This window comes from Pleurodeles waltl, chromosome 4_1, assembly GCF_031143425.1.
Source record: "Pleurodeles waltl isolate 20211129_DDA chromosome 4_1, aPleWal1.hap1.20221129, whole genome shotgun sequence".
Classification (NCBI taxonomy): Eukaryota; Metazoa; Chordata; class Amphibia; order Caudata; family Salamandridae; genus Pleurodeles; species Pleurodeles waltl.
The window spans coordinates 143,259,346-143,268,506 of record NC_090442.1 but is presented as its reverse complement, the minus strand read 5'-3'; positions in this window follow the sequence as shown (position 1 = coordinate 143,268,506).

Below are 9,161 nucleotides of genomic sequence, written 5' to 3'. Positions count from 1 at the left end.
AAGTGGATTGTAACCCAGTCGCAAACGGGAAGGGGTCCCCATGGGACCCCTTCCCCTTTGTGAATGGACCCATAAATATTTTTTCAGAGCAGGCAGTGGTCCAATGGACCACTGCCTGCTCTGAAAAAAACCGAAACTAAAGGTTTCGGTATTTTTTTCCAAGTGCAGCTCGTTTGCCTTTAAGGAAAACGGGCTGCACATGGAAAAAAAAAAAACTGCTTTATTAAAAAGCAGTCACGGACATGGTGGCCTGCTGACTCCAGCAGGCCACCGTCCCTGTGAGTGGCCATACTCGCAATGGGGTCGCAAACTGCGACCCACCTCATTAATATTAATGAAGTGGGTCTTTGCGACCCCATTGCGAGTTGCAGAAGGCGTCTGAGACACCTTTCTGCATAGCAAATTGCGACTTGCAATTTGCGAGTCGCACGGACTCGCAAATTGCAAGTCGCAATTTTAAACCTACTAAGTTGCCTTTGTGAATCAGGGCGCAGGTTTAATCATTAGAGATGAGAAAAGTCATCTTTTCTCAATCTGTGGGAAACGGGTGCAAACTGTGTCCATTTGCACGGATCCCCCCGGATTGTAAGGAGGCGTGCAGGTGAAATCATCTGCAGAACAAGAATTCCTCATTGCGCGCATCACCGTCCATCGGTCAGAGACAGGGCAATGTCATTATGTCTGTGCTGATTACATTACGTCATAACACTCCTCGGCTGCTGGCAGTGCTCTTCTAAGCACCTTTCTCAGCAGGGGCGCTTGTGTACGGTGCGCCACGAGGGCCCTGCTGCCAGGGGCAGTATCCAGTCTTCCCTGCTGGGGACACTGCTTGGAGTGCACGGCCAGGGGTCTGGGAAATGTATCTAACTTCGTGCAATTAGCACTTGGGCATTTGTTTTAATCCACAGAGCTGTGAATCAGCCCCAATTTCGATCCGCGGGTGTCAAAAACAGTGTGAATTTCTTCTGCTTCACTTTCGGGTGGAAATTCGGCCTGCCTCTCTTGGGAAGCCATGCTGTTCTGGATGCTTTGCTTAAATTGCTGTATAAGGCAATGGGCTTATAGACACATTATATGAACAAGCATTGGCAATGCCAGTAGGTCTGGCGTTAAAAGAATGTGGGAAGGTAATGTGAAGCAGTACAAGTAGATAGCATTGAAATGCATATGTATTTGGGTGGAAGCAAAGAACTGTAGAATAACCTTGGTGTAGGTTAAAAGGTCAGGTGACAGTTGCACTGTCAAGCCAGACCTAAACCATGAAGGATGACTGACCTCCTCCCATCTGTGCTGCCATCAGAAAACAAAACATCATAAATGATCTACTTATCTTAAACACATTAATAGCATTGCATCTTCATGTGTGTGTGTCTCAAAGTCCAACTTCAAGCTGCTGGATAAATCAGTAAAATGATCAAAGATGTGTGGTGGACAAACACTGTTTTTGTGAAAGCATACAACTTCTGCCCAATCAAAACATGTACTCCTGGTTCCCAACATGTGGGCAGAGCCAAAAGCCCTTTCTAGTAATGCTCAAATAACTGTCTGGACCATGAAACGGATGCTGGGGGTCACACAATGCAGCATCTGCCAATGATTCCTTTTCAGTCTGTCATGGGAATTAGGGCGCAAGATTGTAAAAAATGGTGCTAGCCTCCATGTAGACTTCTCTTCCTTTCCACCACTAAGCAGTCTCACCTCTTGTGTGCTTATCGATCACCCTGTATTGAGAAGCATCAATTAGAGGTCGTATTGAGTGTAAGGCAGAGCATGGCAAGGTCCCTAATACCAGTGGATCCTGGGGAAATATCATTACACCCGCTGGAAATGCTTTCAGATGCAGAATGTATTGGTGCTCATACAGTCATGGAGGAAAATACAGGTGATCCTATGTGCAGCTTGTAACTGGGTTTCTGTCTAAGGATGTCTTTATTTTTCATGACTCCTGCAATGTCTGTTAGTAGGTACAGCTCCTGCCAGACAGCACTTGGGTGTCTAGCATCCTGGGAGAACAAAAGCAAGTTTAGTCAATAAATATTTGAAGAATGTAGTATTAGCTGTATTGCATGTTTCAGCACCTTGGGCAGTAGCTCTGCTCCTGGATCAACATTTTCATGCCCTTGAACAAAAAATGGATGCTGTAAAATAAAAAGCCATAGCACCTTGTTAGAGCTATTATGCTGAATGCGTCAGCACCTTAGACAGCAGATGCAGCAGTAATACTGCATGCTTCAGTACCTTGGACAGATGCTGCTGCAGCAATACTGAATTTTTCAGTACCTTGGAATGTGACCACTGGAGCAATACTGGAGTAACAGTGTCTGGGAAATAGGTCGCTGCTGCCATATTGGATGTTTCAGTACCTTGGACCATGCTGCTCCCGCAGTACTAAATGTTTCAGTACCCTGGGCAGTCGTCGCTGCAGCAATACTCAATGTTTCAGTACCTTGAACAAAGGATGCTGGAACAATATTAAATGCTTCAGTGCTTTCAAAAGAGGCTGCTACAGCAATAGTGAATGTTTAAGTATCGTGGAAAGAGGCTGCTGAAAAACTGAATGTTTCAGTGCCTTGGACAGATGTTACATCCATATTCAATGTTTCAGTACCTTGTTCAGATCTTGTTCGATCCATGTTGAATGTTTCAGCACCTTGGACAGAAGCTCCTGCAAACGGGAATGTTTTAGCATTATGGATAAAGGCTGTTGAAGAAATACTGAATGTTTCGCCTCCTTGGACAGATGCTGTTACATCCATATTGAATGTTTCAGTACCTTGGGCAGATGTTGTTACATCCATATTGAATGTTTCAGCACCTTGGACAGAAGCTCCTGCAAACGTGGATATTTCTACGTTATGGATAAAGGCTGTTGCAGAAATACTGAATGCTTCGCCTTCTTGGACAGAGGCGTTTGGCTGTACTGCTGAATGACTCATCGACTTGGAAAGAGGCCGTACCTGCAACACTGAATGTTTCAGTGCCTTAGACAGAGGATTCTGTAGTAACGCTGCTTCTGTATGTAAATATAAATATTTCAGTGCCTTAGACTGATGCTGCGTCTCCAATACCGGAGGCTTCAGGTTTGTGCAATATTTGGTATTTCAGATCCTTGGACAGACAGCTTCAGGAATACTGAATGTTTCAGCGCCTTGGATAGATGTCACTGCAGCAATACTGAATGTTTCAGCACCTTGGACAGATGCCACTGCATCAATACTGAATGTTTCAGCACCTTGGACAGATGCCACTGCAGCAATACTTGAATGTTAAAGCATCTTGGACAAAGGCTACTGCAGCAATACTTGAATGTTTCAGCACCTTGGACAGATGCCACTGCAGCAATACTGAATGTCTCAGCACCTTGGACAGATGCCACTGCAGCAATAATGAGGGCCTGATTTAGAACTCGACAGACGGGTACCCCGTCAAAATGGTGATAGATATCCCGTCCGCTGAAATCTAAATCCCTTAGGGTGTAATGGGTTTTAGATTTCGGCGGACTGGATATCCGTCAACACTGTGACGGAGCAACCCATCCGCCGACTTTTAAATCAGGCCCGGAATGTTTAAGCATATTGGACAAAGGCTGCTGCAGCAATACTGAATGTTTCATCACCGTGGAGCGATGTCGCTGCAGGAATACTGAGCCCCAGATTTATGAAAAGTGGTGCTGCATCTTGCGCAGCGCCACTTTTCTTGCTGCCCTTAGCGCCCCCTTAACGCCACCATGTGTGCGCCGTGTTTAAAATACGGTGCACCATGGCAGTAGGCAGTACTGAATGTTTCAGCATCTTGGACAAAGGCTGCGGCAGCAGAAATGAGGCCCAGATTTAAGAGGGCCTAGCGCCTCTTTGCGCCACATTCGTGTAATTTTTGATGTAATGTGGCCCTACGAGGCGAAAATCGCCGCACCAGATTTACAAAGTGGCGCAATGCATGCATTGCACCAATTTGTAACCTCTTATGCCACATTATGCCTGTGCGAGGCATAATGTATGCAAGGGGAGCGTGCTCCCATTTCGGGAGGGGGTGAATAAATGGCGCAAAGAAATCTAAAAGATTTCTTTGTGCCATTTGTTTTGCATTTTTAACACCTGCTTCGGCCATGGAATGTCTCTCTAATTCAAAATAACACAAGGCAGCGTGTACTGCTGCCTTGCTTTACTTTTTGGGAAAAAAATCATGAGAAGCCACACAAATCTGATTTGTATGGCTTTGTAAATTACAAATACCATTTTGTGTCATGACTGCAAAACAAACTGATGCATCCACAAAGCAAATTATTGGTAAATCCACCTCAAGGTCTGACTGTGATGTCTGTGAAGACAAATCTACATAGATCTGACAGAAGCCTCACTCACCAGCTTGGTAGGTCCTCTCTGTGCTTTTAGCACTGGATAGACTGACAGACCGTCAGAAATAGAAGTATTTCCATCTGTATTATCACAAAGCACAGATACTGCTTGACACTATTAGCTTCTTACAGCAATGTAGGAAGGGTTTGGAGAAATTTGGGACGGGGTTTGAGGGTCACACCTTACAATACAGGCCTGGTTCTGTATAATTTATGTTGCTTGTAAAGTTTAGAATTCGGATGTAGATGGCGAAATCTGAATCTAAGTATGGAATTGTATTGTGCTTGAGTAGGACCCTATGTAAGGCACAGGGGATGCAACATTTGTTTATGCTAAATGGAGCTGTGATAGGCAATTTCGTTGCATAATAGGCACTATAAAGATGGTTGGCTACTTTCCATTTCCATCATATGCACACGGGGGCACCACTGCAATTAACTACTGTGCCACTGTTTAGAGAGGTGGTTGAATGTATCACATCACTTTGAGACAATCCACGGATGTAGGTGCAACATTGCTGGTGTGTGGTTGACCCTGTCACTCCGCTACCTTTGCACTGGCAATTTAAAATGGACAAAATGCCACAGTAAATACGTGTTTGCATTTATCTACAACCGGAGGTGAATTAGTATTATTTAGGCATGGACCACCTAAGCGGAAGAGTGGTATGCCATACCTTGGAGTTGTTGCACATCTTTGGCTGGGTCAGGCCTTTTTCTGGCTTTTCCCTATCAACAGATACTTAAGAAATAGAAAACGCCTCAGTACATGGGATTCTTGGGTCCTTTTCAGGCTTGTACCTCATCAGAGAAGCAGTAGAAACTATTGGGCGAAAAATAGAATGGAAGAGAGGAACAATGATTAGATGCAACTCCCAGATCAAGGTGTGCAGTGTTAAGCGCTGTTGCTGTCTTTTACTGTTATTCTACAAGAAATTCCGAACCCTAAAATACCCAATGCTCTATCCATTGTCTTGGTTACTGCCATGGTACTCTGTGCCCTGTTAATACTTTTCTCCTGAATTAGGACCAGACCAAAGTGTTTATTTGGTCAACTCTTGTGTTTGTGTCACCTTAAGCGAAAAGGTATTCATGGCTAGAAAGGATCTCTATCTTGAAAGTTTTTGTCAATACAAAGCTAACAATGATTGAATCCAAACATCTGGTTAAATTGAATACTAGATGGGGGGCGGTCGCAATGACAAAGGTAAATATATGTCTATTGAAGAATGTTATGATGAATGTTTGGATCTTGTCCCATTCCTTTCATGTCGTATAAAATCACAGTGTAACAATGACCCCTCCTTAGAGCCTGTGAGATTGTACATGCAGTTTACGCTGGGTGATTGCCATTCTGGGGTGTCTGGATGGACGTTTGCAGGAAGGCAAGACATGGCAGGTGAAGTATTATAATAAAGGAAACTCCGGAGCACGTATTTTTATCGTGACTTAAATTTCTTCATTTATTTGTAGACTTTTTAATGCAGGGCGTACAAGGATGGGTGGGGGGTCAAGGGGTAACAGAGCACTGAACAAAATAGCATTACTTAGATACTTGCAAGTGACAAGGCCTAAGGGAGGGTGAAAGATAACTCAAGTTATCCAACAAAAATAGATGCTAACTTGAGAACAACATAAATATCACCAGTTACACAATAAAATGATGTGATAACCAAGGTTCAGCAATGTAATAGACCGGATAGATTTGTAATAATGCAAAAGGTTGGGGTGTTTAGAGTGCACATTCAGGACTGGAATTGATGCTCAAACAGTGATGATATTGAGGGTTTCAAAGGAGGATATTATCCTGATGACTGCTGGAATGGAGTTCCAGACCCCGGGGCGCCGGAGAATGACTGTTTAAGTGGATTTTTTTAAATTAAAACCAGAGATTTCTTGAATCAGGGTGTTGAGTGGCGTAAGCTTACGCTGTCCACCTGAGAGGGTCAGTTTCTGATGAGATAATGAAAGTTCCTCTGAATACAAATCTGATGCAGATAGGGTTGAAGATGCTTATCACTTCATTCGGGGACAATTTAAAAGCGATCAGGATTGGTGAAATACGATCAAATTTCTTAGTGCCTGTGGCCAACCAGGTGGACGCCTAGAGTGCAGCTTGAGAGGGATCCGGGGCAGGTTTGGGATGCTTAATAAGTAATGAGTTGCCTAGTCTATCCTTGAGAGGACAAACAATTAGATTATAATTTTAAAACCTCTGTTAAGTATAAGCCATTTGACTCCACAGAGGTATTTGAGATGAAGTCGATTTTGTGAATCGCATGCTTTAATACTACAATAAGACATAGGCCCTCATTACAACATTGGAGGTATTGACCGCCTTGGCGGCGGCCGCCAACATACCGCCGCCGTGGCTACCAGCCATCTACGCGTATCATGACCGCCGACGGTATTCCGCCAGAATGCTGGTGGAACACCGCCGACGGTCATGGCGGCGGGCGGCGGTAAGGCGGCGCTGCTGACAGCAGCACCGCCACACCAGCAAAACACCGCAGACCGTATCATGACCAAGGATACGGCCTGGCGGTGTTTTGCTGGTGGACGCTGCTGCTGACAGCAGCACTGCGGACCGTCTCCAGCCAGAGGACCCCCTGCAAGCAGGGTTCTCCGACTGGAGAGAGGGGTGGGGGGTGTTGTGTGTATGTGGGGGGGGGGTGTATGTGTTGGGGGGCAGGAGAGGGAGGGGAGGACTTTTGGGAGGGGGAGGGGGCAGGGGAGACCCCTATCAATGCCAGGGAAGGGATTCCCTGGCACTGATAGTGCCTACCGCCATGGTTTTCGTGGCGGTAAGTTTGGCACGAAAACCATGGCAGTAGGCCGGGTCATAATCCTGAGGGTGGGATTGTGTCGGCCGCCGGGCTGGAGACTGAAGTCTCCAGCCCAGCAGCTGTTACCACCCTGGCGGTCGGTGTGTAAAAGTGGCGGTTTGGATGGCAGTAACCGCCATGGTCCAAATCCCAATTTTTTTACCGCAGGCCTGTTGGCGGTATTACCGCCGGTTTAATACCGACCGCCAGGGTAGTAATGAGGGCCATAGTATCAGACATAGAGGGCCTGATTCTAACTTTGGAGGACGGTGTTAAACCGTCCCAAAAGTGGCGGATATACCACCTACCGTATTACGAGTCCATTATATCCTATGGAACTCGTAATACGGTAGGTGGTATATCCGCCACTTTTGGGACGGTTTAACACCGTCCTCCAAAGTTAGAATCAGGCCCAGAGTCTCCTCATTGCTAAATATGATATGAGCGTGAAGTTGTGAAGAGTGTGTATACATTTCTGCCTATGGTGGCCTGTAGGTATTGGCAGATCTATGCCCATCCTCATAACCTTTTTCACTAAGTGGTTTGATTGCAGTTGCTTGAGACACCAAGGAATTTTCAGCAACAAACACACTCGCCCAAATCAACAGGAAACGTATGTCCTCCTGATCATTTATGATAAACAAAATATTTTGGATGGTATCGTTTTCCATGCTCTTCAGCCCATCAAGTAGCATTCACTGCCCAATGTTAGGAAACTCAGACATGGCGGCGACGTTTGCTTTGAATGATAGTTACAGAGGCTCAAGTGAGCTTCCATAGCAAAATATGCACTTGGAAATTTGTAGAGTGGTAAGATGCCACATTCCAGTCTCTTCAAATCAAATCAGAACTTGTTGAGCGCACTACTCATCATAAGGGTCTCAAGGTGCTGTGGTGGTCACTCCTCTGTGCTTCGGTCGAAGAGCCAGGTCTTAAGGTCCTTCCTGAATTGAGGTAGCGATGGTGACTGCCTGAGGTGAAGAGGCAAGGTGTTCCAGCTCTTTGCCGCAACGTAGGTGAAGGATCTTCCTCCAACCGAGGTCTTCCGTACGCGGGGTACGGTGGCAAGTGCCTGTTGAGCGGAGTGAAGAGGTCTGGCGGTGGAGTAGAAGGAGATGCGGTGGTTGAGGTAGGTGGGTCCTAGGTCATGGAGAGCCTTGTATGTGTGGACGAGGAGTTTGAAGTTGATCCTCTTCTCAACGGGGAGCAAGTGGAGGTCTCTTAGGTGTCTGGTGATGTGTTCTCGGTGGGGGATGTCCAGGATGAGTCTGACAAAGGTGTTTTGGATGTGCTGTAGTTTCTTCATATTCTTCTGGGTGGTGCCAGCATAGAGTGCGTTGCCATAGTCGGTGGGTTACGGTCTTGCGGCAGTCATTTGGAATTCATTTGAAGATCTTCCGGAGAAGTCAGAGTGTGTGGAAGCAGGAGGATGCTACAGAGTTGACCAGTTGGGGCATGGCGAGCGATGAATGCAGGATAAAGCTGAGGTTGTGTGTGTGGTTCATTGGGGTGGGGTGCCGAGTGTAGCAGGATACCAGGAGTCATCTCATGCTGATGTGGAAGGTCCCAAGATGAGGTTCTCGGTCTTGTCTGAATTGAGCTTGAGGCAGCTCTCCTTCATCCAGGCAGTGATGGCTTTCATCTCATTGTGGAAGTTCTTCTTGGCAGTTGTAGGGTTTTCAGTCAATGAGATGATCAGCTGGGTGTCGTTGGCATAGGAGACGATGTTCAGTCCGTGGCTTCGGATGATGGATGCAAGTGGGGCCATGTAGATGTTGAAGAGTGTGGGGCTCAGAAAGGAGCCCTAGGGTACTCCGCAGCTCATCTCCGTGGGGAATGGCAGAAGTCTGACTCTCTGTGTTCTGCCATTCAGGAAGGAGTGTATTCAATGTAGTGCCTTGACGGGGATGCCAGCTTTGTGGACTCTGGAGGAGACCATGTCGAAGGCAGCCGATAGGTCCAGTAGGATGAGGGCTGCTAAG